This window comes from Globicephala melas, chromosome 13, assembly GCF_963455315.2.
Source record: "Globicephala melas chromosome 13, mGloMel1.2, whole genome shotgun sequence".
In the NCBI taxonomy this organism is placed as follows: domain Eukaryota; kingdom Metazoa; phylum Chordata; class Mammalia; order Artiodactyla; family Delphinidae; genus Globicephala; species Globicephala melas.
The window spans coordinates 54,068,546-54,095,482 of record NC_083326.1 but is presented as its reverse complement, the minus strand read 5'-3'; the positions used below and the strand labels follow the sequence as shown (position 1 = coordinate 54,095,482).

The 26,937-nt window shown below is 38.2% G+C and overlaps 1 long non-coding RNA gene across 1 annotated transcript in view; it reads left to right on the top strand.

The window, feature by feature from the left end:
* LOC115841871 (uncharacterized) overlaps positions 1-26,735 on the top strand; it is a 37,563-nt gene extending 10,828 nt beyond the window's left edge. The window contains exon 3 of the long non-coding RNA XR_004035009.2: positions 26,654-26,735. This is a non-coding gene — a long non-coding RNA (uncharacterized lncRNA). The remainder of the gene's footprint in view (positions 1-26,653) is intronic.
* Positions 26,736-26,937: the final 202 nt, after the last annotated feature.

The window sequence follows — 26,937 nt, the reverse complement described above, 5'->3', positions numbered from 1 at the left end:
CTATGCAGTTTGATGCTATACATGTAGATGCACACAAACATTTATCTTCCTACTGAATAGACCTTTTTACAAATTTCCTTTATCTGTCAAGGTCACACTGGTAGTTGTTGGCAGAACTGAGACTAGAAATACAATCATTAAAAAAGAGGAAACAAAACAAACAAAAAAATAGAGAAAATAGGCCCCAAATGGAGTTACTTGTTCTAAGCCCCATGTAAGCAAACCAAGACTTAATACCCAAACTAATTGCATTTTCAACCTCTCCCAGGAATGTTTTCTTAAACCAGTTAATCTGAAATTTCCTAGTCAGCCATAGTGAGGCAATCTGCCTGTAGCCTCTTTCTGTCACCCAAAGGAAAATGAGATAGTCCACTCTTTCCTCGTCGCTGCCCACTTCTGACTATGAAACTCTCATATTTTGTACAGTTCTTTGGAGCTCCTTTCTATTTTCTACATGGGATGCTCCCCTATTCATGAATCATTGACTAAAGCCAGTTAGATCCTCAGGTTTACTCAGCTGAATTTTATTTTTTAACAATCCATAGCAATTGTGAAGTATTTATTTAGCACTGTCTGTGGTAGCAGTGGGTCTGGGTCTGATCCAAGCTGATTCAAGCCTCTATCAGATAACGTCTTAGCCTTAAGGAAGACCAATACCATCATTATAGGGCATCTTTTTTTGACTGACAGGAATTTTTCCTAATCTTCATATCAAGGGGAAAAGATAGCCAAGATGAACTAATTAACAATTTAGAAGAGATGAATTAGAAAGCCTTAGTTTGAAAGGTGTGCCTTTTCTGCTTATTGAATGAACTACTTACATTTATGTTTTCTCTTACTCTGGAAAAGTCAGAGTAATAAAAAAAAAATAGAGCTTTGAATTAACAACCGGACAATACTGATGAGTTGTAAATATAGTTTCAAATATTAAATTGTAGATAAATTTTTACCCCAACTATAATTTTCTTTTTCCTATGGAAAGTATTGTAAATATTTAATCCTTTGATAATTGCAAATTTTTTTGTGATAAAGCGTTTAGCCACTCATTCAAATATATTGAGCACCTACCTTGGGTGAAATTATCCTATGAGCCCATTCTCTCCAGATACAAACAATCCTATTAACTTTATTTTAAGATCACAGAAAAGTTGCAGACTATATTTTACAGTTGTAAAAGATAAAAACACCCAGATATTATAAAATTGACTCGGCAAAAACTTCCTTCTTATGGAGACAAAAATAGTTAATTTCTCATCCCTGACGGAAAAAAAGTAATAGGTGGTTCCCAATTACATTTAGCCTCTTAGCTACTTGCATGACCATGAGTAGAAAATGAGAAAAATAGACTCAGCAAAGTTAGTTATAATGAGAACACTACTAGAGAACACTACTTTTTGGGGGGTGATAGCAAAAATATATAGAAATATGCAAAAAAATGCCTACAGAAAGTCTATATTTATTTAAAAATACAGAATCTCTAAATCAGCTAATGACATAATAGCAAATATTGAGCAGAAGTAATATAAGAAAAATGGTAGGGGGGGACCTTGAAGATGGCGGAAGAATAAGACGCGGAGATCACCTTCCTCCCCACAGATACACCAGAAATACATCTACACGTGGAACAACTCTTACAGAACAACACCTACTGAATGCTGGAAGAAGACCTCAGACCTCCCAAAAGGCAAGAAACTCCCCACGTACGGAACTCCAGAGACGGGCGCGAGCCACGGCTAAAAGCGCGAACCCCAGAGACGGGCGCGAGCCGCGGCTGAAAGCACGGACCCCACAGACGGGCGCGAGCCGCGGCTGAAAGCGCGGACCCCAGAGACGGGCTCAATCCGCGGCTAAAAGCGCGGACCCCAGAGGCGGGCGGGAGACGTTAAGGCTGCTGCTGCCGCCACCAAGGGGCCTGTGTGCGAGCACAGGTCACTCTCCACACCCCTCTTCCGCGGAGCTTGTGCAGCCCGCCACGGCCAGGGTCCCGGGATCCAGGGACAACTCCCCCGGGAGAACGCACGGCAGGCCTCAGGCTGGTGCAACGTCATGCCGGACTTTGCCGCCGCAGGCCCACCCCGCACTCCGTGCCCCTCCCTCCACGCCAGCCTGAGTGCGCCAGAGCCCCCGAATCAGCGGCTCCTTTAACCCCGTCCTGTCTGAGCAAAAAACAGAGGCCCTCCAGCGACCTACACGCAGAGGCAGGGCCAAATCCAAAGCTGAGCCCCTGTGAGCTGTGAGACCAAAGAAGAGAAAGGGAAATCTCTCCCAGCAGCCTCAGAAGCAGCGGATTAAAGCTCCACAATCAACTTGATATACCTTGCATCTGTGGAATACCTGAATAGACAACCAATCATCCCAAATAAAGGAAGTGGACTTTAGGAGCAAGATCTATGATTTTTTTCCCTATTCCTCTTTTTGTGAGTGTGTATGTGTATGCTTCTGTGTGAGATCTTGTCTGTATAGTCTTGCTTCCACCATTTGTCCTAGGGTTCTATCCGGCCATGGTTTTTTCTTAAAATTTTTTTCTTAATAATCAATCTTAATTATAATAACGTTATTATACTTTACCTTCGTTCTTTCTTTCTTTCTTTCCTTCCTTCCTTCCTTCCCTCCTTTAGACAATGAATCATCCCAAATTGAGGAGGTGGTCTCTGACAGCAAGATTTATGATTTTTCCCCCTTTACCTCTTTTAGTGAGGGTGTATGTGTATGCTTCTGTGTAAGATTTTGTCTGTATAGCTTCGCTTCCAACATTTGTCCTAAGGTTCTATCCATCCCTTTTTTTTTTCTAAATAAGAATTTTTTAATTCAATAACTTTATTATACTTTATTTTATTTTTACTGTATCTTCTTTCTGTCTTTTTCCTTCTTTCCCTCCTTCCTTCCTTCCTCCCTCCCTCCCTCCTTTCTTTCCTTCTTTTCTTCTTTCTTTCTTTCTTCCTTCCTCCCTTCCTTCCCTCCTTTCCTTCTTTCTTTCCTCATACTTCTACTAATTCCCTCTACTTTTTCTCCCTTTTATTCTGAGCCGTGTGGATGAAAGGCTTTTGGTGCTCCAGCCAGAAGTCACGGCTCTGCCTCTGAGGCAGGAGAGCCAAGTTCAGGACACTGGTCCACAAGAGACTTCCCAGCTCCACATAATATCAAATGGCGAAAATTTCCCAGAGACCTCCATCTGAACACCAGCACACAGCTTCACTCAACGACCAGCAAGCCACAGTGCTGGACAACCTATGCCAAACAACTAGCAAAACAGGAACACAACCCCACCCATTAGCAGAGAGGCTGCCTAAGATCATAATAAGGCCACAGACACCCCAAAACACACCACCAGACGTGAACCTGCCCACTAGAGAGACAAGATCCAGCCTCATCCACCACAACACAGGCACTAGTCCCCTCCACCAGGAAGCCTACACAACCCACTGAACCAACCTTAGCCACTGGAGACAGGCATCAAAAACAGCGGGAACTACGAACCTGCAGCCTGCAAAAAGGAGACCCCAAACACAGTAAGGTAAGCAAAATGAGAAGACAGCAGATAAAGGAGCAAGATAAAAATGCACCAGATCTAACAAATGAAGAGGAAATAGCCAGTCTTCCTGAAAAAGAATTCAGAAAAATGATAGTAAGGATGATCCGAAATCTTGGAAATAGAATGGACAAAATGCAAGAAACAGTTAACAAGGACCTAGAAGAACTAAAGATGAAACAAGCAACGATGAACAACACAATAAATGATATTAAAAGTACTCTAGATGGGATCAATAGCAGAATAACTGAGGCAGAAGAACGGGTAAGTGACCTGGAAGATAAAATAGTGAAAATAACTACTGCAGAGCAGAATAAAGAAAAAAGAATGAAAAGAACTGATGACAGTCTCAGAGACCTCTGGGACAACATTAAACGCACCAACATTCGAATTACAGGGGTTCCAGAAGAAGAAGAGAAAAAGAAAGGGACTGAGAAAATATTTGAAGAGATTATACTTGAAAACTTCCCTAATATGGGAAAGGAAATAGTTAAGTCCAGGAAGCACAGAGAGTCCCATACAGGATAAATCCAAGGAGAAATACGCCAAGACACATATTAATCAAACTGTCAAAAATTAAATACAAAGAAAGCATATTAAAAGCAGCAAGGGAAAAACAACAAATAACACACAAGGGAATCCCCATAAGGTTAACAGCTGATCTTTCAGCAGAAACCCTACAAGCCAGAAGGGAGTGGCAGGACATACTGAAAGTGATGAAGGAGAAAAACCTGCAGCCAAGACTACTCTACCCAGCAAGGATCTCATTCAGATTTGATGGAGAAATTAAAACCTTTACAGACAAGCAAAAGCTGAGAGAGTTCAGCACCACCAAACCAGCTTTACAACAAATGCTAAAGGATCTTCTCTAGGCAAGAAACACAAGAGAAGGAAAAGACCTGTAATAATGAACCCAAAACAATTAAGAAAATGGGAATAGGAACATACATATCGATAATTACCTTAAATGTAAATGGACTAAATGCTCCCACCAAAAGACACAGATTAACTGAATGGATACAAAAACAAGACCCTTATATATGCTGTCTACAAGAGACCCACTTCAGACCTAGAGACACATACAGACTGAAAGTAAGGGGATAGAAAAAGATATTCCATGCAAATGGAAACCAAAAGAAAGCTGGAGTAGCAATTCTCATATCAGACAAAATAGACTTTAAAATAAAGACTATTACAAGAGACGAAGAAGGACACTACATAATGATCAAGGGATCGATCCAAGAAGAAGATATAACAATTGTAAATATTTATGCACCCAACATAGGAGCACCTCAATACATAAGGCAAATACTAACAGCCATAAAAGGGGAAATCGACAGTAACACATTCATAGTAGGGGACTTAAACACCCCACTTTCACCCATGGACAGATCATCCAAAATGAAAATAAATAAGGAAACACAAGCTTTAAATGATACATTAAACAAGATGGACTTAATTGATATTTATAGGACAGTCCATCCAAAAACAACAGAATACACATTTTTCTCAAGTGCTCATGGAACATTCTCCAGGATAGATCATATCTTAGGTCACAAATCAAGCCTTGGTAAATTTAAGAAAATTGAAATTGTATCAAGTATCTTTTCTGACCACAACGCCATGAGACTAGATATCAATTACAGGAAAAGATCTGTAAAAAATACAAACACATGGAGGCTAAACAATACACTACTTAATAATGAAGTGATCACTGAAGAAATCAAAGAGGAAATCAAAAAATACCTAGAAACAAATGACAATGGAGACACAACGACCCAAAACCTGTGGGATGCAGCAAAAGCAGTTCTAAGGGGGAAGTTTATAGCCATACAAGCCCACCTTAAGAAGCAGGAAACATCTCGAATAAACAACCTAACCTTGCACCTCAAGCAATTAGAGAAAGAAGAACAAAAAAACCCCCAAAGCTAGCAGAAGGAAAGAAATCATAAAACTCAGATCAGAAATAAATGAAAAAGAAATGAAGGAAACAATAGCAAATATCAATAAAACTAAGAGCTGGTTCTTTGAGAAGATAAACAAAATAGATAAACCACTAGCCAGACTCATCAAGAAAAAAAGGGAGAAGACTCAAGTCCATAGAATTAGAAATGAAAAAGGAGAGGTAACAACTGACACTGCAGAAATAAAAAAGATCATGAGAGATTACTACAAGCAACTCTATGCCAATAAAATGGACAATCTGGAAGAAATGGACAAATTCTTAGAAATGCACAACCTGCCAAGACTGAATCAGGAAGAAATAGAAAATATGAACAGACCAATCACAAGCACTGAAATTGAAACTGTGATTAAAAATCTCCCAACAAAGAAAAGCCCAGGACCAGATGGCTTCACAGGCGAATTCTATCAAACATTTAGAGAAGAGCTAACACCTATCCTTCTCAAACTCCTTCAAAATATAGCAGAGGGAGGAACACTCCCAAACTCATTCTACAAGGCCACCATCACCTTGATACCAAAACCAGACAAGGATGTCACAAAGAAAGAAAACTACAGGCCAATATCACTGATGAACATAGATGCAAAAATCCTCAACAAAATACTAGCAAACAGAATCCAACAGCACATTAAAAGGATCATACACCATTATCAAGTGGGGTTTATTCCAGGAATGCAAGGATTCTTCAATATACGCAAATCTATCAATGTCATAAACCATATTAACAAATTGAAGGAGAAAAACCATATGATCATCTCAATAGATGCAGAGAAAGCTTTTGACAAAATTCAACACCCATTTATGATAAAAAACCCTGCAGAAAGTAGGCATAGAGGGAACTTTCCTCAACATAATAAAGGCCATATATGACAAGCCCACAGCAAACATCATCCTCAATGGTGAAAAACTGAAAGCATTTCCACTAAGATCAGGAACAAGACAAGGTTGCTCACTCTCACCACTCTTATTCAACATAGTTTTGGAAGTTTTAGCCACAGCAATCAGAGAAGAAAAGGAAATAAAAGGAATCCAAATCGGAAAAGAAGAAGTAAAGCTGTCACTGTTTGCAGATGACATGATCCTATACATAGAGAATCCTAAAGATGCTACCAGAAAACTACTAGAGCTAATCAATGAATTTGGTAAAGTGGCAGGATACAAAATTAATGCACAGAAATCTCTGGCATTCCTATATACTAATGATGAAAAATCTGAAAGTGAAATCAAGAAAACACTCCCATTTACCACTGCAACAAAAAGAATAAAATATCTAGGAATAAACCTACCTAAGGAGACAAAAGACCTGTATGCAGAAAATTATAAGACACTGATGAAAGAAATTAAAGATGATACAAATAGATGGAGAGATATACCATGTTCTTGGATTGGAAGAATCAACATTGTGAAAATGACTCTACTACCCAAAGCAATCTACCGATTCAATGCAATCCCTATCAAACTACCACAGGCATTTTTCAAAGAACTAGAACAAAAAATTTTGCAATTTGTATGGAAACACAAAAGACCCCGAATAGCCAAAGCAATCTTGAGAACGAAAGAAGGAACTGGAGGAATCAGGCTCCCTGACTTCAGACTATACTACAAAGCTACAGTTATCAAGACGGTATGGTACTGGCACAAAAACAGAAAGATAGATCAATGGAACAGGATAGAAAGCCCAGAGATAAACCCATGCACATATGGACACCTTATCTTTGCTAAAGGTGGCAGTAATGTACAGTGGAGAAAGGACAGCCTCTTCAATAAGTGGTGCTGGGAAAACTGGACAGCTACATATAAAAGTATGAGATTAGATCACTCCCTAACACCATACACAAAAATAAACTCAAAATGGATTAAAGACCTAAATGTAAGGCCAGAAACTATCAAACTCTTAGAGGAAAACATAGGCAGAACACTCTATGACATAAAGCACAGCAAGATCCTTTCTGACCCACCTCCTAGAGTAATGGAAATAAAAACAAAAATAAACAAATGGGACCTAATGAAACTTCAAAGCTTTTGCACAGCAAAGGAAACCATAAACAAGACCAAAAGACAACCCTCAGAATGGGAGAAAATATTTGCAAATGAAGCAACTGACAAAGGATTAATCTCCAAAATTTACAAGCAGCTCATGCAGCTCAATAACAAAAAAACAAACAACCCAATCCAAAAATGGGCAGAAGACCTAAATAGACATTTCTCCAAAGAAGATATACAGACTGCCAACAAACACATGAAAGAATGCTCAACATCATTAATCATTAGAGAAATGCAAATCAAAACTACAATGAGATATCATCTCACACCAGTCAGAATGGCCATCATCAAAAAATCTAGAAACAATAAATGCTGGAGAGGGTGTGGAGAAAAGGGAACACTCTTGCACTGCTGGTGGGAATGTGAATTGGTTCAGCCACTATGGAGAACAGTATGGAGGTTCCTTAAAAAACTACAAATAGAACTACCATATGACCCAGCAATCCCACTACTGGGCATATACCCTGAGGAAACCAAAATTCAAAAAGAGTCATGTACCAAAATGTTCATTGCAGCTCTATTTACAATAGCCCAGAGATGGAAACAACCTAAGTGCCCATCATCGGATGAATCGATAAAGAAGATGTGGCACATATATACAACGGAATATTACTCAGCCATAAAAAGAAACGAAATTGAGCTATTTGTAATGAGGTGGATAGACCTAGAGTCTGTCATACAGAGTGAAGTAAGTCAGAAAGAAAAAGACAAATACCGTATGCTAACACATATATATGGAATTTAAGAGAGAAAAATGTCATGAAGAACCTAGGGGTAAGGCAGGAATAAAGATGCAGACCTCCTAGAGAACGGACTTGAGGTTATGGGAAGGGGGAAGGGTGAGCGGTGACAGGGCGAGAGAGAGTTATGGGCATATACACACTAACAAACGTAGTAAGGTAGATAGCTAGTGGGAAGCAGCCGCATGGCACAGGGATATTGGCTCGGTGCTTTGTGACAGCCTGGAGGTGTGGGATAGGGAGGGTGGGAGGGAGGGAGACGCAAGAGGGAAGACATATGGGAACATATGTTTATGTATGACTGATTCACTTTGTTATAAAGCAGAAACTAACACACCATTGTAAAGCAATTATACCCCAATAAAGATGTTAAAAAAAAAAAAGAAAAATGGTAATTATTAATTTACAGATGACTTGGGACCACCATGACTTGGGAACAGGAGTGTAACTCCACATTCTGGAACCCATTCCAGATGGCATAGCAAAACTACCAGAGAATATGCAAGGCACATTTTTAGGCATCTCAGGAGAAAACTAAAGTTAAAATGCACGATACATGTTGCTATATTCTGGTGGCCAAACATTACTAAAGAAAATGACATGGGCTTCCCTGGTGGCGCAGTGGTTAAGAATCCGCCTGCCAATGCAGGGGACACGGGCTCAAGCCCTGGTCCAGGAAGATCCCACATGTCGTGGAGCAGCTAAGCCCGTGTGCCACAACTACAGAGCCCGCGAGCCACAATTACTGAGCCCGCGAGCTACAACTACTGAGCCCACCTGCCGCAACTACTGAAGCCTGTGCCCCTAGAGCCCATGGTGCTCTGCAACAAGAGAAGCCACTGCAATGAGAAGTCCACACACTGCAACAAAGAGTAGCCCTGCTCGCTGCAGCTAGAGAAAGCCCACACACAGCAACGAAGACCCAATGCAGCCAAAAAAAAAGAAAAAAAAAGACATGACTGGGAAATTCCTTTAAGAAAAAAAAGAGAGAAAATGACATAACAGTACAGATACGTGTAGAAATTTATGGTTTCCAATCTCGATCTGGTCCACCGTGCAACATGGCAGCCTTTTATAGATTTCTATTCCATTTGCTTTCTTTTTCCTACACGGACAATTCCTAATGTATAACCATCCTTCACATGGTCCGCAAATTGTCCCTATTCGTCTTACTATCAGGAGGTGACTATACCTTTTACATCATGGAGAAAATAGAGGGTCTGCCCACATTACCAAATTGCGATTTTATTTGTCTTTATATCATTTCCTTCCTTCTTGGTGAAAACATGTATCTTTCTTCCTATCGAGTTATCCTCTGCCCTGGTGTCTTGGATCCTCATACCTCTAATCTCTTATGCAACTTAAAATCATCTTCTCTTTCCTAAGGCATTAACTTCTTCACTGTCTTCTTCCCATTTTCTGTTGTAAAAGTACTCTCCCTCCAGCCACTACTCGTTCATAGCCGTGCTTCCTAAAAGCATCACCGATGTCCGTTTTCTTCAGTTCCTTCATCCCACTGATTCCTTACACAATACATTCTGTCAACATTATTCTACCAACAACATCCCTGACTGTGTTCATTTTATCTGTCCTCTTTCTCACCTTTGGTCGTGTTGAGCCATTCTCTGTTCTTCAACCTTTTTACTCCCTTAGAGTTATGGAGTGTTCTTTCCAGTTTCTTTTCCCACTCCTCTGTTTAAGCCTCCTGTGCAAGTTCCTCTTCTTGCATCTGCCTCTGAGTGATAGTGTTCCTCCAAGTGCCAAGCTTAACCTTGTCCTCCTAATCTTTACTGGATTATCTCTTCTATCTTGATGGTTTTGAGAGCCATAGAGATATAACTGTGTACTTTCCTGAGACTCAAATGTCTCCAGCCTTCTAGGGAGCTCCAGTGAATATTCTGTAAATTTCAAATTCAGTCTGGGAATTCATTATCTTGCATCTGAGCCTCAAAATTGATCCTTCTTCTTAATAATATTAATAATATAAATAGTTAAGATCTCTTGAGGACTATCTTGTTTAATATACTTGATCACTATTAACTTCATTTTCTGAGCACAGTGAGACAGAAAAACGTTAAATAGTTTACCCAAGATTGTGTGGCTAGTAAGTGAATGTTTGGCTCCTGGGCCCATGTTCTTAACCATAACACCCATGGCACAATAGTTCATGAGTCTCTCTGCCAACTTCTTAAACTAGAGTTTCATTTTTTCTCACCTGATCAAGTACAGCACCCTTCTAATTGGTCCTCTTAACTCTATATTCATCTCCTTCCAATCTATCCTCCACATGGCTACCAGAGTTATCTTTCTAGAAGATAAATAGGATCTCATTAAAATCTTTCAATGGCTTCTTATGACCTATGATAAAGTACCAGATATTTAACATGGGTTACAAAATCCTTCAAAATATGTCACTGACTGTCATGTCTTATCCTCAGCTGACAGCCCACTGATATTTGCTTCTGTTATTTTGCTTTTGTTGTTGTCTCTGTCTGAGTTGTCCTTCCTCTGGTGTGTCCATCTGGAGAGCATTTCCTTATTTTCGAAGACTTGCTTAAATATAAATTTCATGTTCTGCATACTGGATTATGCGTTTCTTCTCTTGTATTTCCATAACACTTTGTACGTATTTTTATTGCAGTGTAAGCTAACTTGCTATACTTACTTGTTAACATGTCTCTCTTACGCTCATCTGATAAACTCTGATTTGTCTGTGTGTATATTTTTTCTGCAGCAAGCATATTGCCTAGTATACAGAAGTTATTTAATGTGATTTTTATGTGTGGAAGGAAGAAAGGAAGGAAGGAAGAAAGGAAGGAAGGAAGAAGGGAAGGAAAGAATTGCATTCTGGAAATATAAAACAATGTACTTAATTTTGAAATGGCAAAATTTTAGAGCAGGTTATTAAATACATGTTTCTAAATATTTTTAAATGGAAGTAAATAATAATTGGACTACAACATGAATTTATTAAAATAAATCAGAGTAACACCTGCTGACATTTACTCTTTTAATAAAGTTAATGATTTCATAGAGCTACAAAATAAGTAGAGAGAATTGAGAGTCTTTAAAGCATTTGGCCAAGACTATTGTGATACCCTTGCAAATAGGAAAGATAAAGCTGGATGAAATAATAATGCTAAGTGGATTCATAGATGATTCAATTCTCTATCCTGTGAAGATTTTGATTTCTACATTTTTTAAGCCTTGTAGGGAGTCTTTACTTGCATATTATTCTGATTTTGTTATTTTACTCTTTTATTTTTAATGAATAAAGTTATAGAAGACAAATGTGTCACATTTGTGGAGTGACATAAAGCTGTAGAAGGACTGTACAATACTGGAAAGAACAAAGACTTTAGAATCAGACACACTTGGCTTTAAATCTCATTGCAACATGTCCCTGTTTTGTGAGAACTTAATCTGTCTGACTAGCTTCCCTTATACATAAAAAGGGAATAATAATATCTAATTCATAGAGTGGTTTTGAGTGTTCATTAGATAAGACTTGTAATGCAGGAAAAGCTGTAGACACATTAAAAGATATCTCTTAGTTATTATTAAGGATTATGACTTTAAAGAATTCTAATCTTTAAAAAATACTGAGTTAGTCCTGAAACTAACAATATATAGGCAATTAACTCCTAAATCTTAGTTTAAATATTAACTGTCATGCACTGCTCTGACTTGTTAGCTATTTATATGAGATCAAGGGTTTTAAATGAGCCCAAACTCATTATGAGTCAACAATGTGGCATGATTGACATACAGAACAATAACAGATTTAATGTTAGCCTATGTAAACATAAATATAGTGCCTAGAGCAATTTGTGAGACATTTCCCCCCCTTACCCTGTTATGTTAGTCGGTCCATAGCTGACATATTATTCTCTTTCATGGATGCCAGAGAAGAAGGGACTGGAAACCATGTCGTGGGGGAACCATTTAAAGATGCAGCATTAATCCTACCCAGAGGCAGACTTTCAGAGGAATTAGCACTGTCTTTCGATTTTGAAAGGATCATTATGTGAAATAAGTACTCACTTTATTCAGTGAGTACTTATGTCTTGAGACTATGAAAGATAGACATCTAATACAGGGAAATTTTTCCTCAATGTAGATTTTAAAACTTGCCTATGTTTGGGAATTTCCAAACATTGAATGACCTATTTTGTAACTCAGTGTGTTCTTTGTCACTGTGCCCCCAGGAGTGTTTGGAGATTGGGCAACCACCAGTCAGGCCATCGTGGAAGAGCTTATTGCAGTGAATTGGAGGTGAAAAGGATGAGCTCTAAGGTCTAACATGTTTGGAGAGCCTGTAAATTTTGTAGTCCTATAGAACCTGCATATTTTTTAAACATCTTTTGTACATTAATAACAACAACAAAGATGAGTTAGGACATATATCATAAACCTCTAAGAAGTAGTTCTAATACAGAGAGAGGTTTGCCCTGGGTTTATAAGGCTTCGGTTTGATTCCCACCTCTGTCCCTTGCTTGGTCAATTTATTAATCTCTCTGAATAGTTTCTCATTTGCAAAGGGAAAAGATATATAAGATATCTGGCAAGACTAAATCCAATAGAGTATTTTTAATGACTATTTCTGGCACGTATTAGTTCTTAATACAGATCTTTGTTTTGCTTAGACCCTGGGTGGTGTTGGTGTATGTGAAAATTACATTATAACATTGGAGAAAATTTCCTGCCAAATGACTCATTGACAGATGGCAAATCAGTACGAGTCTGTCACATACATTTTAATGACAGGTGGGCTGCTGGAGACAACTTTGTTTTTATGGCTAATATTATTGGCCTGGACAGAGAATCTGAATTCTCGGCTTATTTGGGGGCTGGCATACCACTGACACGGATTGCATAAATTGGAGTCAATGCCACATTTTCACATATCATCCCAGCCTGGAGAGTGAACACAGAATAAGTCAGTGGAATAAATCAAGGCAAAAGCAGTAGAGGGATTTTTCCAATATTGTTGCTCACATTCAAGGGCAGGTGTTGCTTAGGTAACTGCTCTGCCACTGACATATGCTGTGACAGAGTGCATGGCAGTAGTAACAATACTGCAAGTACCATCTCTGATGGGCTTGAAATGAAGACATCTGTTTTCCTTTGGAAAGTGTGAGACAATGTGGTTGACACAGAGGCACTATTTAAATCTAAGGCATACGCATTCTTGCGCTTACTCAAAATGGTACATGATAGTTGGGAATTATTTTATTCTCTTCTAATGAGTCTTTTTCTAGACTCTAGAAAAGTGAGTCTGAGAAAGACTGAATGACTGGGGAATAGTTGACCCTTTATTTTTTCTATGATAAAGTGTTAAGAAGCATACGATCTTCAAAAGTTGAGCTATCGGGCTTCCCTGGTGGCGCAGTGGTTGGGAGTCCGCCTGCCGATGCAGGGGACGTGGGTTCGTGCCCTGGTCCGGGGGGATCCCACGTGCCGCAGAGCGGCTGGGCCCGTGAGCCATCGCCGCTGAGCCTGTGCGTCCGGAGCCTGTGCTCCGCGGCGGGAGAGGCCACAGCAGTGAGAGGCCCGCGTACCGCAAAAAAAAGTTGAGCTATCAGTTAAGAGAGTAAAAATAAAGAATTTTGTTAATATAGAGTGTGATCTATAAAAATATGGAATCATTAGGTTGTACACCTGAAATTAATATGATATTGTAAGTCAACTATACTTCAATCAAAAAACAAAAAGAATCTTGTGTCATTTTCTTACTAATCGAAAGTTAATGATATCTTCTGAAAGCTCCCAAGGTTCTGCTTAGTTCCTGATTGAACTTGAAGAGGCTCTTAGTCTCTCTGAGTCCTCATCTCATCTGTGAACTGCAGCTTACATGCCTAAATCTCAGATTGTGAGATAAATTATGAGTGCATAAGCACTGCCTGGCTCATGTGATTCCTGGCAACCCATGATCTCAGAAAGAGAGAGATTCCTTCTCTCCAGGATTCTACTTGTGCCTGAAAAAAGGACTTTTGCTCTAGACATGGCCACCCCTGGACCCATCAGTGCATCTCAAGGTTATGGGGACACCTAGATGACTCAGTCTCGTTTCAGAAGGCATGGAAGCCAGCATGTGATTCAGTCTTGCCATGTGGAAGAAGAGCATTTCCAGATACAAAAATGGCCTTTTTTATCACAGAAAAAGGAAAGTGACACTGAAGAAGCAAAACAGCAGACATCTACTCTAAAATTTTAAAAAGAATCTGCTTTTTTATTATTCTAAACCTCTTACTTTTTATGTGTTTGGCTTTTAGAGTACACATTTTCTAAGAATTTCTTGTGTTGAAAATAGGTGGTTAATCTCAGAAGTGTACTCTTCCTTGGGGAACTCAAAGATGCTTATATCTATTTACAGTATATTTGATAGACCTCATATTTTTTTTCTCCCCGTTTATCCATTGTCAAGTGTTTTCAAACAGATAAGCTTCTATGTATTGCCTTAGGCCCATTTTTAAATTGAATTGGTTTCTGTATTATTATTCTTTCCATATTGAGAACTGAACCAAAAGTTGATATATTCCAGAACAGTCTAGATAATGCATATCTTTGGAATTATCTTCTACTTCTACTTCATCTCTTTCTGAAGTTTTGAGCAGATGAATATATGAAAGAATTACAATCTCGGAATCTAATATTAATAGAATTGCTAACAGATCTCTTATTCTCTAACTCTTCCCCTACCTCCCCTGAGGATGCTTGCCTTGGAGGAGCTATAGTTCCAGAATTCAATGTTCCACCACTGCAACTACTTCCTACGCTACTCATCCATCACCATCCCCTCCTAAGTTGCCTCTGCTGGAGCTGATACTTACCATGAATTGATTTCTGAAGTTCTAATACTTGGTAAGGTGAATAAAGGAAAAGTCGTGGGATAGAGAGGAGGCAACTTCAAAAGCAGCCCTCCCAGAGAAAAAAAACCAGAATCTCATTTTCTGTTTGCTGATCCAAGAACAGACTGGGGAGATGGATTAAGACCTTACATTTAATGAGCTGCCTCACAAGCCCAATAAATTGGTCCAAAGTTAGATGTTTAAAATCTGTTTCATTTGCTTTACACATAATCCTTGCCTTTTTTTTTTTTTTAGTCAAAATGTTGATTCCTGATCTTAGTTTACCTTACTTAATTTTTTATCTTTTGGGTAAGAATTTGGGATAGTTGCATTAAGAGCAACTAATATGACTCTATTTCAAACAGAAGAATGATCTTCCTGTAATTTCTAATTAAAAAGTGATTCAGAATTTCATGATGTTAATGATGTATGTGTGCCTTATTCTGTAGAATATGAAAAGCCATTGAAGGTTTTCGAAGTTTTCTTCAAATAATTTTAGTTGATGGATTTTACTTTTGGTTGGTTCTTTAATTTTTTGCTGTTGTTCATTCAATTCTCTCTCATCCCTAGATTTTTTTTAATTTAATTTTTATTTTATGTTGGAGTATAGTTGATTTAATGTTGTGTTTCAGGTGTACAGCAAAGTGATTCAGTTATATATATATATAAAATGGATATAAATATATCCATTATTTTTCAGATTATTTTCCCATATAGGTTATTACAGAATATTGAGTAGACTTCCCTGTACTATACAGTAGGTCCTTGCTGATTATATATTTTATATGTAGTAGTATGTATGTTAATTCCAAACTCCTAATTTATCACTCCCTCCCTACCTTTCCCTTTTGGTAACCGTACGTTTGTTTCGATATCTGTTAAGTCATTTCTGTTTTGCAAATACGTTCATTTGTATCATTTTTTTAGGTTCCACATATAAGTGATAACATAACATATTTGTCTTTCTCTGTCTTTGCTCACTTAGTATGATAATCTCCAGTCTATCCATGTTGCTGCAAATGGTTTTATTTCATTCTTTTATGGCTGAGTAACATTCCACTGTAAATATGTACCGCATCTTCTTTATCCATTTCTCTGTCGATGGACATTTAGTTGACTTCCATGTCTTGGCTATTGTAAATAGTGCTGCAGTGAACACTGGGGTGCATGTATGTTTTCAAATTATGGTTTTCTCTGGATATATGCCCAGGAGTGGGATTGCTGGATCATATGGTAGCTTTATTTTTAGTTTTTTTAAGGAACCTCCATACTGTTATCCACAGTGGTTGTACAAATTTACATTCCCACCAACAGTGTAGGATGGTTCCCTTTTCTCCACACCCTCTCCAGCATTTATTGTTTGTAGACTTTTTGATGATGGCCATTCTGACCAGTGTGAGATGATACCTCATTGTAGTTTTGATTTGCATTTCTGTAATAATTAGTGATGTTGAGCATTTTTCATGAGCTTTTTGGCCATCTGTATATCTTCTTTGGAGAAATATCTATTTAAATCTTCTGCCCATTTTTTGATTGGGTGTTTTGGCTTTTTGATATTGAGCGGCATGAGGTGTTTGTATATTTTGGAGATCAATCCTTTGTTGGTTGCTTTGTTTGCAGATATTCAAAAACCACTGAAGGTTTTTTAAGTTTTTTTCAAATAATATTAGTTGATGGATTTTACTTTTGAGTGGTTCTTTAATTATTTTATTCATTCAATTCTCTCTCATCTCTAGATATTTAAAATATTTAAATTTTAAAATACTTCATCTGCTATTTCCTTTAAAATATTTCCTCTAATCTTTCATTTATATGTAGTATATAAATATACATATATATTATCTACATATGTAAATATTTATATATACACATTAACCTTTAAAAATTCTTAATTCCTAGTAATTCCAAACTTTCTCTACTTATACAGTCTTAATATTTCATTTCATAAAGTTAATCTTTAATTTTAATGTCTCATGTTTTAAATTTTTTATACCAATGGAATTTATTTTTTATTCTTTAAAAGTGAACTTTATTTGGGGATAATTTTTAAATTTGCAAAGATAGTACAGAGGATTTCCATATTCCCTTCCCCTTGCTTCACCTAATGGAAGACCTTACTTAATGATGGAACCTTATATAACATGGTACATTTGTCAAAACTAAGGTATTACCATTGGTACAATCATATTAACTAAACTGCACACTTTAGTTGAATTACACTAAATTTTAAGTTAATGTCTTTTCTGTTTCAGGATCAAATCTAGGATATCATATTGCATTTAGGTTTTCTGTTTCCTTAGTCTCCTCCAATCTATGACAGGTTTTCAGTCTTTTCTTGTTTTTCGAGACACTGACAATTCTGAAGATTACTGGTCAGGTATTTTGTAGGACATGCCTCAACTTGGGATCGGTTGGTGTTTCCTCATGATAGACTGGGCTATGGGTTTCTACAGAGAATACCACATAGATGATGTGCCCCCTCATCTCATCATATTAGGGGCTGCAATAAGATCCACATGACATCACTAATATTTAACTTGATCACTGAATTAAGGTGGTATGTTCCACGTTTCTTTACTGTAAAGTAAAACTCTTTCTCTAAAATCAGTATACAAAATCATGTGCATTTCCATACACTAATAATGAACTATCAGAAAGAGAAATTAAGAAAGCAATCCCATTTACAACTGCACCAAAAAAAAAAAATACTTAGAAAAAAATTAACCAAAGAGATGAAAGTCCTGGATGTTGAAAACTATAAGAAATCATGAAAGAAAATGAATAAGACACAAATAAATGGAAAGATAATCTTTGCTCATTGACTGGAAGAATTAATATTGTTAAAATACCCATACAATCCAAAGCAATCTACAGATTCAATACAATCTCTATCAATATTCCAATGGCACTTTTCACAGAAATGGAACAAACAATCCTAAAATTTGTATGGAACCACCAAAGACAAGTAGACAAAACAATCTTAAGAAAGAAGAACAAAGCTGGAGGCATCATGCTTCCTGATTTCAAACTATATTACAAAGCTATAGTAATCAAAACAGTATTGTACTGGCATGACAACAGACACATAGATCAATATAACAGGAAAATAACCCCAGAAATAAACCCCTGCATATATGGTCAGTTAATTTATTATGAAAGAACCAGGAATATACAATGTAGAAAAGATAGTCTCTTCAATAAATGGTGTTGGGAAAGCTAGACAGAAACATGCAAAATGAATGAAACTGGACCACTGTCTTATACCATACACAAAATGGATAAAGACGTAATGTAAGACCTGGAACCACAAAACTAGAAGAAAACATGGATAATAAGTGCCTTGATGTCAGTCTTGGTGATGATTTTTTTGATTTGCAACTGAAAGCGAAGGCAGCAAAAGCAAAAATAAATAATTGAGACTACATCAAACCTTAAAAACCATCAACAAAGTGAAAAGACAATGTACCAAATGCAAGAACATATTTGCAAATCATATACCTGATAAGGGGCTAATATCCAAAATATATAAAGACCTTCTACAACTCAATAGCAAAAAAAGCCCCAAGCAATCTGATTAAAAAATAGGCAGAGATTCTGAATAGACATTTTTCCAAAGAAGACATACAGATGGCAAACAGGCACATGAAAAGGTGCTCAGCATCACTAATCACCAGGGAAATGCAAATCAAAACCACAATGAGACATCACTTCACACCTAGAAGTGTGAAGACTTAGAATGACTATTATCAAAAAGACAAGAAATTAGAGGAGACCTTCAAGATGGCAGAGGAGTAAGACGTGGAGATCACCTTCCTCCCCACAAATACATCAAAAATACATCTACATGTGGAACATCTCCTACAGAACACCTACTGAATGCTGACAGAAGACCTCAGACTTCCCAAAAGGCAAGAAACTCCCTACCTGGGTAGGACAAAAGAAAAAAAGAAAAAACAGAGACAAAAGAATAGGGACGGGACCTGCACGTCTGGAAGGGATCTGTGAAGGAGGAAAAGTTTCCACATACTAGGAAGCCCCTTCACTGGCAGGGACGGGGGGTGGGCAGGGTAGGGGGGGAAGCTTTGGAGCCATGGAGGAGAGCACAGCAACAGGGGTGCAGAGGGCAAAGTGGAGAGATTCCCGCACAGAGGATTGGTGCCAACCAGAACTCAACAGCCTAAGAGGCTTGTCTGCTCACCTGCAGGAGCAGGTAAGGATGGGACCTGAGGCTCAGGCTTCAGAGGTCAGATCCCAGGGAGAGGACTGGGGTTGGCTGTGTGAACACAGCCTGAAGGGGGCTAGTGCGCCACAGCTAGCCGGGAGAGAGTCTGGGAAAAAGTCTGGAACTACCAAGACACCATTGTTTCGGGGTGCATGATGAGAGGGGATTCAGAGCACTGCCTAAACGAGCTCCAGAGATGGGCACGAGCTGCAGCTATCAGTGCAGACCCTAGAGATGGGCATGAAACGCTAACGCTGCTGATGCAGCCACCAAGAACCCTGTGTGCAAGCTCAGGTCACTATCCACACTTCCCCTCGCAGGAGCCTGTGAAGCCTGCCACTGCCAGGGTCCTGTGATCTAGGGACAACTTCCCCAGGAGAATACATGGCATGCCTCAGGCTGTTGCAACATCACGCCGGCCTCTACCACCGCAGGATTGCCCCGCATGCTGTACCCCTCTCTCCCCCTGGTCTAAGTGAGCCACAGCCCCCTAATAAGCCACTCCATTAAACCTCTCCTGTCTGGGCAAAGAACAGACGCCAGAGGGCGACCTCTACATGCAGAGGTGGGGCCAAATCCAAAGCTGAAACCCAAGAGCTGTGTGAAAAAAAAAGAGAAAGGAAATTTCACCGTGCAGCCTCAGGAGCAGCAGATTAAATTTCTGCAATCAACTAGATGTACCCTGAATATGTGGAATACCTGAATAGACAATGAATCATCCCAAAATTGAGGCGGTGGACTTTGGGACCAACTGTACTTGGGGTTTGCTGTATGTGACTGACTAGTTTTGATTTATATAGTTCTCTTAGTTTACTTTTTAGTGCTCGTTATCATTGGTGGATTTCTTTATTGGTTTGGTTGCTCTTTTTTTTTAATTTTTTATTTTAATAACTTTTAAATTTTTTATTTTAATTATTTTTTCTTTCTTTTTTTCTTTTCTCCCTTTTCTTCTGAGCCATGTGGCTGACAGGGTCTTGGTGGTCCAGCCAGGTGTCAGGCCTGAGCCTGTGAGGTAGGAGAGCCAAGTTCAGGTCACTGGACCAGCAGAGACCTCCTGGCCCCACATAATATCAATCATTGAGAGCTCTCCCAGATACCTCTGTTTCAATGCTAAGACCCAGCTCTTAGCTAAGATCTAATGAGAAGACAGAGAAACACACAGCAGATGAAGGAGCAAGGCAAAAACCCAAAGGACCTAACAAATGAAGAGGAAATAGGCAGTCTACCTGAAAAATAATTCAGAGTAATGATAGTAAAGATGATCCAAAATCTTGGAAATAGAATGGAGAAAACACAAGAAACATTTAACAAGGAACTATAAGAACTAAAGAGCAAACAAACAGTGATGAACAACAAAATAAATGAAAAATTCTCTAGAAGGGATCAATAGCAGAATAACTGAGGCAGAAGAACAGATAAGTGACCTGGAAGATAAAATATTGGAAATAACTACTGCAGAGCAGAATAAAGGAAAAAGAATGAAAAGAATTGAGAACAGTCTCAGAGACCTCTGGGACAAAATTAAACTCACCAACATTCAAATTATAGGGGTCCCAGAAGAAAAAGAGAATAAGAAAGGGACTGAGAAAATATTTGAAGAGATTATAGTTGAAAACTTCCCTAATACAGGAAAGGAAATAGTTAATCAAGTCCAGGAAGCACAGAGAGTCCCATACAGGATAAATCCAAGGAGAAACATGCCAGGACACATATTAATCAAACTATCAAAAATTAAATACAAAGAAAAAAATATTAAAAGCAGCAAGGGAAAAACAACAAATAACACACAAGGGAATCCCCATAAGGTTAACAGCTGATTTTTAAGCAGAAACTCTGCAAGCCAGAAGGGAGTGGCAGGACATATTTAAAGTGATGAAAAGGAAAAAACTACAACCAAGATTACTCTACCCAGCAAGGATCTCAGAATTCAGATTTGATGGAGAAATTAAAACCTTTACAGACAAGCAAAAGCTGAGAGAATGCAACATGACCAAACCAGCTTTACCGCAAATGCTAAAGGAACTTCTCTACGCAGGAAACACAAGAGAAGGAAGACCTGTAATAACAAACCCAAAACAATTAAGAAAATGGGAATAGGAAGATACATATCAATAATTACCTTAAATGCAAATGGATTAAATGCTCCAACCAAAAGACATAGATTGGCTGAATGGATACAAAACAAGACCCATTTATATGCTGTCTACAAGAGACTCACTTCAGACCTAGGGACACGTACAGACTGAAAGTGAGGGTATGGAAAAAGATATTCCATGCAAATGGAAATCAAAAGAATGCTGGAGTAGAAATTCTCATATCAGACAAAATAGACTTTAAAATAAAGACTATTACAAGAGACAAAGAAGGACACTACATAATGATCAAGAGATCAATCCAAGAAGAAGATATAACAATTGTAAATATTTATGCAACCAACATAGGAGCACCTCAATACATAAGGCAAATGCTGACAGCCATAAAAGGGGAAACTGACAGTAACACAATCATACTAGGGGACTTTAACACCCCCCTTTCACCAGTGGAAAGATCAATCAAAATGAAAATAAATAAGGAAACACAAGCTTTACATGATACATTAAACAAGATGGACTTAATTTTTATGGGACATTCCATCCAAAAACAAGAGAATACACTTTCTTCTCAAGTGCTCATGGCACATTCTCCAGGATAGATCGTATCTTGGGTCACAAATGAAGCCTTGGTAAATTTAAGAAAATTGAAATCGTATGAAGTATCTTTTCTGACCACAATGCTATGAGACTAGATATCAATTACAGGGAAACATCTGTAAGAAATACAAACACATGGATGCTAAACAATACACTACTGAATAAACAAGAGATCACTGAAGAAATCAAAGAGGAAATTAGAAAAATACCTAGAAACAAATGACAATGAAAACACGATGACCCAAAACCTATGGGATGCAGCAAAATCAGTTCTAAGAGGGTAGATTATAGCCATACAATCCTACCTCTAGAGGCAAGAAACATCACAAATAAACAATCTAACCTTACACATAAAGCAATTAGAGAATGAAGAACAACAACAACAAAACAAAGCAGAAGGAAAGAAATCATAAAGAGCAGATCAGAAATAAATGAAAAAGAAATGAAGAAATGATAGCACAGATCAATAAAACTAAAAGCTGTTTCTTTGAGAAGGTAAACAAAATTGATTAGCCAGACTCATCAAGAAAAAAAGGGAGAAGACTCAAATCAATAGAATTAGAAATGAAAAAGGAGAAGTATCAACTGACACTGCAGAAATACAAAGGATCATGAGAGATTACTACAAGCAACTCTATGCCAATAAAATGGACAACCTGGAAGAAATGGACAAATTCTTAGAAAAGCACAACCTTCCAAGACTGAACCAGGAAGAAATATAAAATATGAACAGACCAATCACAAGCAGTGAAATTGAAACTGTGATTAAAAATCTTCCAACTAACAAAAGCCAAGGACCAGATGGCTTCACAGGCGAATTCTATCAAACATTTAGAGAAGAGCTAACACTCATCCTTCTCAAACTCTTCTAAAATATAGCAGAAGGAGGAACAGTCCCAAACTCATCTACAAGGCCAGCATCACTCTGATACCAAAACCAGACACAGATGTTACAAAAAAGAAAACTACAGGCCTATATCACTGATGAATACAGATGCAGAAATCCTCAACAAAATACTAGCAAACAGAATCCAACAGCACATTAAAAGGATCATACACCATGATCAAGTGGGGTTTATTCCAGGAATGCAAGGATTCTTCAATATACGCCAATCTGTCAATGTGATAAACCATATTAACAAATTGAAGGAGAAAAACCATATGATCATCTCAATAGATGCAGAGAAAGTTTTTGACAAAATTCAACACCCATTTATGATAAAAACCCTGCAGAAAGTAGGCATAGAGGGAACTTTCCTCAACATAATAAAGGCCATATATGACAAGCTCACAGCCAATATCATCCTCAATGGTGAAAAACTGAAAGCATTTCCACTAAGATCAGGAACAAGACAAGGTTGCTCACTCTCACCTCTATTATTCAACATAGTTTTGGAAGTTTATCCACAGCAGTCAGAGACAGAAAAGAAATAAAAGGAATCCAAATAAGAAAAGAAGAAGTAAAATTGTCATTGTTTGCAGATGATACAATACTATACATAGAGAATCCTAAAACTGCTACAAGAAAAATACTAGAGCTAATCAATGAATTTGGTAAAGTAGCAGGATACAAAATTAATGCACAGAAATCTCTCATATTCCTATACACTATTGATGAAAACTGTGAAAGAGAAATTAAGGAAACACTCCCATTTACCACTGCAACAAAAAGAATAAAATACCTAGGAATAAACGTACCTAAGGAGAAAAAAGACCTGTATGCGGTAAACTATAAGACACTGATGAAAGAAATTAAAGATCAAACAAACAGATGGAGATGCCATGTTCTTGGGTTGGAGGAATCAACATGGTGAAAATAACTATACTACCCAAAACAATCTACAGGTTCAATGCAATCCCTCTCAAACTACCAATGGCATTTTTCACAGAACTAGAACAAAAAATTTCACAATTTGTAGGCAAACACAAAAGACTCCAATTGCCAAAGCAATCTTGAGAAAGAAAAATGGAGCTGGAGGAATCAGGCTCCCAGACTTCAGACTATACTACAAAGCTACGGTAATCAAGACAGTATGGTACTGGCACAAAAACAAATATAGATCAATGGAACAGGATAGAAAGCCCAGAGATAAACCCATGCACATATGCTCACCTTTCTTTGATAAAGGAGGCAAGAATATACAATGGAGAAAATACGGCCTCTTCAATAAGTGGTGCTGGGAAAACTGGACAGCTCCACTTAAAACAATGATATTAGAACACTCCCTAACACCATACACAAAAATAAACTCAAAATGGATTAAAGACCTAAATTTAAGGCCAGACACTATAAAACTCTTAGAGGAAAACATAGGCAGAACACTGTATGACATAAATCACAGCAAGATCCTTTTGGACCCACCTCCTAGAGTAATGGAAATAAAAACAAAAATAAACAAATGGGACCTAATGAAACTTAAAAGCTTTTGCACAGCAAAAGAAAACATAAACAAGATGAAAAGACAATCCTCAGAATGGGAGAAAATATTTGCAAATGAAGCAACTGATAAAGGTTAATCTCCAAAATGTACAAGCAGCTCATGCACCTTAATATCAAAAAACAAAGAACCCAATCTCAAAATGGGCAGAAGACCTAATAGACATTTTTCCAAAGAAGATATACAGATTACCAACAAACACATGAAAGGATGCTCAACATCACTAATCATTAGAGCATTGCAAATCAAAACCATAGTGTGGTATCACCTCACACCAGTCAGAATGGCCATCATCAAAAAAATCTACAAACAGTAAATGCTGGAGAGGGTGTGGAGAAAAGGGAACCCTCTTGCATTGTTGGTTAAAAACTTAAATATAAAAACTAAAAATAGCACTACCATGTGACCCAGCAATCCCACTACTGGGCATATACCCTAAGAAAACCAGAATTCAAAAAGAGTCATGTACCACAGTGTTCACTGCAGCACTATTTACAAAAGCCAGGAGGACATGGAATCAACCTAAGTGTCCATCGGCACATGAATGGATAAAGAAGAAGTGGCACATATATGCAATGGAATATTACTCAGCCATTAAAAGAAACGAAATTGAGTTATTTGTAATGAGGTGGATGGACCTAGAGTCTGTCATACAGAGTGAAGTAAGCCAGAAAGAGAAAAACAAATACCATATGCTAACACATGTACATGGAATCTAAGAAAACAAAAAGGTTCTGAAGAACCTAGGGGCAGGAGAGGAATAAAGACACAGACGTAGAGAATGGACTTGAGGACATGGGGAGGGGGAAGGGTAAGTTGCGACGAAGTGAGAGAGTGGCATGGACATATATACAGTACCAAATCTAAAATAGCTAGCTAGTGGGAAGCAGCCGCACAGCACAGGGAAATCAGCTCGGTTTTGTTTTTTTTTTGTTTGTTTGGGTTTTTTTGCGGTACACGGGCCTCTCACTGTTGTGGCCTCTCCTGTTGCGGAGCACAGGCTCCGGACACACAGGCTCAGCGGCCATGGCTCATGGGGCCAGGCGCTCCACGGCATGTGGGATCTTCCCGGACCGGGACACAAACCCGTGTCCCCTGCATCAGCAGGCGGACTCTCAACCACTGCGCCACCAGGGAAGCCAAATAAAAAATTTTTTAAAAGTCACTTGATCACTTAGTTAAGATGGTGTCTGCCAGGTTTCTCCAATGTAAAGTTAAACTGTTTTTCCCTTTCCATACTTTACTCCTTTTTTAAAATAGACTTCATAGAGTAGTGATAGGTTCACAGCAGTGCTGAGCAGAAGGCACAGAGATTTCCCGTATACCCTTTGCTCCCTCACATGCATCGCCTCCCCCATCATCAACATCCCCTGTGTTGTTAGTGGCAGCCATACCAGTGGTAGAGGAAGTGGCATTTTCACCAGATTCATCAGATGGCATGATTACAACTGAAGTTTCACTTACTTGGCTTCCATTGCTTTTGGTCCATTTTCAAACTTGCTTCTTCAGCCTTGGTGTTGAGTCTTGAGATTTCTGGTACTCTTTAGTTACCAAAGTAACTTAAGCAGAACTCTGAGGAGAACAGATGGAAGCAGAATGTAAAAATAAAATCTCATCCGATGAAATTTTCAAAACAAACAGGGAGAAAAACAGTTTCAGGTATACACTGGTCATTTCTAGTTGAGTTATCCTATATTGAGTTTTAAAAGAACTCCTTTAGTTAATTGCCCCATACTCATTTTTGAGCTTAAACAGCACAACATTAAATCTTTCCAAATCTTGTCTGCCCAGACCAGAAACAATGGTGCTCGTTCAGCATCTACAAGTCTGTGTTTGTAGACTTGGAATGGCCAAAAGTTGATAGAATATATCTCTGAGCAAAAATAAAATACAAGATGATGCCCAATGAAGTTCCAAGTACAAGAGGATCTTAATAAGTGTTGTTGGTTGTCAAGATCTGTGGGCTAAGGAAAATGAAAATCAAAACTTTAGAATACTTAAGGCATTTAATGGTGGGAAATTTTCTAGTATATTTTTAAATGTCCAAAAAAACACTCTTTTTTTAAAAAGTATGTCTTCTACTCTTAAAGATTTATTTCAAACTTCCCTTCAGTTTTCTCCAGCGAGTACTAATTGTGCTCTTGCTGTCAACCCATTCTTAGTCCTTGTCATTACAGGTTCAGTGGCTGCAGAGGTGAAATGTTTTGACAAATATTGGACGTCATACGGTTTACACTGTGGATCAGCATGGATGTTTTTTAGTTCTTCAGATGACTCTGTAATGGAGTTATATTTGGAAGTTTCCCAGTATGGTGCAAAAGCCTCAGAGAGAGAGGAAGTTTATAAACTGCTATTCTACGAGAAGAAAGGCCAGCTGCTCATCCTGCATGATTCCTCCTTGAGCTTTTGTATTTTCCAAGCTAGACCTTTCAAGCTTGCTATTTATAAATTGATTTTCAGT